Source organism: Microtus ochrogaster, unplaced genomic scaffold (genome assembly GCF_000317375.1).
Source record: "Microtus ochrogaster isolate Prairie Vole_2 unplaced genomic scaffold, MicOch1.0 UNK74, whole genome shotgun sequence".
Lineage (NCBI taxonomy): Eukaryota > Metazoa > Chordata > Mammalia > Rodentia > Cricetidae > Microtus > Microtus ochrogaster.
The window spans coordinates 243,400-246,838 of NW_004949172.1; the positions used below are offsets into that span (position 1 = coordinate 243,400).

At 48.6% G+C, this 3,439-nt stretch overlaps 1 protein-coding gene across 1 annotated transcript in view; it reads left to right on the forward strand.

Annotated features, from left to right (window-relative positions):
- Positions 1-3,439, forward strand: part of Nova2 (NOVA alternative splicing regulator 2) — a 33,109-nt gene that overhangs the window by 23,358 nt on the left and 6,312 nt on the right. The gene's annotated exons all lie outside the window — the stretch shown is intronic.

Consider the following 3,439-nt stretch of genomic DNA (forward strand, 5'->3'; position numbering starts at 1 on the left):
ACTCGGAAGTCAGCTCTAATCGTCTAGAAAGGGCTCTCCACTCCTAGGAGTGGGCTGGATTCAGAGGGATTGAAGATCAAGGCTGGCACTCCCATTCATCCATCCTTCCGGAGACACTCCAGCTCCTTTCCTTTCCACCCTTGTCTCTCAAAGCAACCTGCCTCCTACTTCCTGTGTCCACCGGAAGTGACTTCAGTGACAGCCCAACCCTTCCAGAATTTTAGAATCAGCCTCTTTATCTTCCTCCTCCCTAATACCCATTATGGGGATGTAGTGCTTTGCTTAGCGAAAGAGAGGAGCCGGTCCCCGTCCTACCCACTCGTCTAGAAAGGATGGAGACGAGAAGGCAGCCTCTTGGTTGCCTTAGTTACCAGGAAGCGGTGGTGTAAGGGGTGTGGCAGAGAGCGGACCAATGGTTTCCTGAGCCTCTCCAGTTGCCATGACGATATGGCGCCTGGGACCAGTGGGCTTTTAGGATAGAACTCCTAATTTGCGGTCTTGGGTTTTTCGTTTGTTTTTGTTTTTTGAGACCCCGACCCAGTCGGAGGAGGGGGTGAAAGGAGGAACTCAGGGATAGATACTAGCGCTCCGGGTTTTCCCTTCATCCCCGTATACACGAGCTCTTGACACAAAGGAGAAGTGTCCAACGCCGGCTAGCAGTACGCCTGCGAGAGCTCCTTCAAGTCCATCTAGAAAGCAAAGGCTTTGTTTTAAGATACTGGGATTTTTCAGCTCCGGTATTGAAGAGACATAAACCTGAATTCTCCCAAATCCTGGGGGACATAGTGGGTGGAGAGCCCTGTAGGAACACGTTCCTAGTGACCTCTGCCCAAGAAAAAAAAAATGTTGCGGGCTTGAGGCTTCGTGCGTACGGGTGCTGTCCTTGGTGCTGAAGACGCCGGGCTCCTAGCGCCCAGCCAGGTCTCTCCAAAATGCTTTCACACCCAACAGAGGGTGAATTCTACACAGCTTAGAGAGACAGGACATGGCCCCTTTCCTCCGCTTTAGTGGTGGTCACAAGGGAGTGGGATTCATCGAGTGTTTGTGGATGTTGCGTGGGAAATGGGATCAGTACAATTTAGGCCTTACAGCCGCAAAGGACAGTCAGAAGATTGCAGAACCAGGATCTGTCCTTTATCTTGTCATCCCGAGGCATCAATGAGAGTGAGTGGCTGGAGACCCAGGCTGTGGAGTCACATTTAAGTTGAATCCTCAGTTCTTCCCTACTAGTTTTGTGACCCTGAGCAGATGAAAAGATTGTGACTGCTCCTTGCCTGGTTTTCCACGTTTGTAAAATGAGATTTATCATGGTATAGATTTGTGAATTGTGGTTAACACATTGGTGTGTGAAAAGCATTTATGTGGATGCCTAGTGCATAGAAAGTTCTAACAAAATGCACTGAGCATGGTGGTCCATTGTATTCTGGCATTGAGGTGGTGGAGGCAGGAAGATGGAGGAAGATTCAGGATATCTTGGGCTACATAGCAAGACTCTACTCTCCCCTTCAAGAACAAAATGGTAGCTGCTCTGGCTTTTGCTTTGAGACAAGACCCATACTGTAGCCAACACTAGCCTTGAACTCACAGTGATCCACCTGCCTCAGGCTTCTGTGCGCTAGGATTAGAGGCCGGAGACACCATATGTGGCTTTTTTCCCTTTTGCTTTTTAGCACATTGTGTGATGTGCTTGTGTATATGGATTAGTTCACATGTGTACAGATGCACACACACACATGTGCATATGCGTGGGGGGCTGCCGAAGTTACATCGGTGTCTCCCTCGGTCTGCCTTTTAGGAGGTGCTGGAGATTCAGACTCCATCCTTGATGTTTTCACTGAGTCAAAACCTTCTTTTTTTCTTTTTCGAACATAGGGCAATTTTTGGAAATTAAGATTGGCCTCAGATTCACTAGGTAGCCAATGCAACCATCACCCGCCTCCTGAGTGCTGGGCTTACAGATGTGCACCCCCATATCCTGTCTAAATAGTGCTAGAAATTCAGTCCAGAACTTTGTGCGTGCCAAGAATGAAATCTACCAACTGATCTACAGTCTCAATCCTGTTACAGCAGTTCCTCCCATGCAGCGTGTGTGCGTGCGTGTGCGTGCGTGTGTGTGCATGCGTGCATGCGTGTGTGCGTGAGTTTGTGTATGTGTGTGTGGTGTGCATGTGTGTGCATGCGTGCGCGCGTGTGTTTGTGCATGTGTGTGTGATGTGCATGTGTGCGTGTGTATGTGTGCGTGCGTGTGTGTGCATGCGTGCATGTGTGTGCATGCATGCATGTTTGTGCGTGTGTGCGTGTGTGTGTAGGTCAGAGGGCATCCTGTGGAAGTTGGTTTCTCTTTCCACCACGTGGGTTCCAGGGATAACACTCAAGTAGTCAGGCCAGGCGAAGCAAGCACTTTAACCCACTGAGCCTCCTCACTGACCCATTTCAGGGCGTGTTTTAATCAGGACTTCCATCCATCTCTTTGCTCCTTCGGACTTGCTGCATTAGGTGTGTTTGCCTCTGTTTCTGCAGGTCTCCGTTTCTCTTCTGTTATGGCACAGCAGCTACATCCACCCAGGGCTGCACGTGCAAATATTTTCAAGATTCAGGAAAGGACTAAAAAGCATTGAGGGCTGTGTCCCTCTGAGGGGCAAACCCTCTTAACAGGGACAAGAATGCCCATGATCAGTCTCCCCCCCCCCCCGTTCTCCTGGGGAGCACAAACCATTTCCACATCTTGCAGACATCTCAAAAGAAGCTATGATTCTCAGGAAGCTGCTTTCAAAGGTTGATCCCATTCTTAGTTTATTATTTTTATGTTTTTATTACTTTATTTTGACACAAGGTCTCACTCTATAGCCCAGGCTGGCCTGGAATCCCTATGTTGCTCGAGGTGGCCTCAAACTCAGGGTGGATCTTTCTGTCTTAGCTTTGAAAGCGCTGGCTTGCAGGCATAAGCCACCAGGCTCAGCTGCCATACAAAACTTTTCAGAAAATGCCTGGCAAGTGTTGGCTGCCACTGCCAGGCTGTCTGCCCTTGGTGGTTCTGTTTGGAATTTTCCATAAGCTTGTAAATCCCAGAGGCAAATAACAGGAGCTCCCCTGGCCTCTCAGCCCACCTCCAGGACGGTGTGTGCTCTATGACTCCAAGATTCTAGGCACGTCGGGTACACCTGTAATCCCAGCACCTGGGATGCTGAGGCAGGAGGATCTCATGTAGCAAGACCCCTGACTCAGAAAACTTTTTTTAAAAAATCTTTTTCTGAGCATATATTGTTATTCTGAGATTTGGTACCTTTTTCTTTCTTTTTCTTTTTCTTTTTTTTCCCTTTCTTTTGGTACCTGCCTTTTTAAATTCTTTTCACATTTATTGTGTGTGCGATGTTCATGCTGTGACCACATGTGGAGGTCAGGGGACAATTTGAGGGTATTAGTTCTTGTTCTCCCTCCC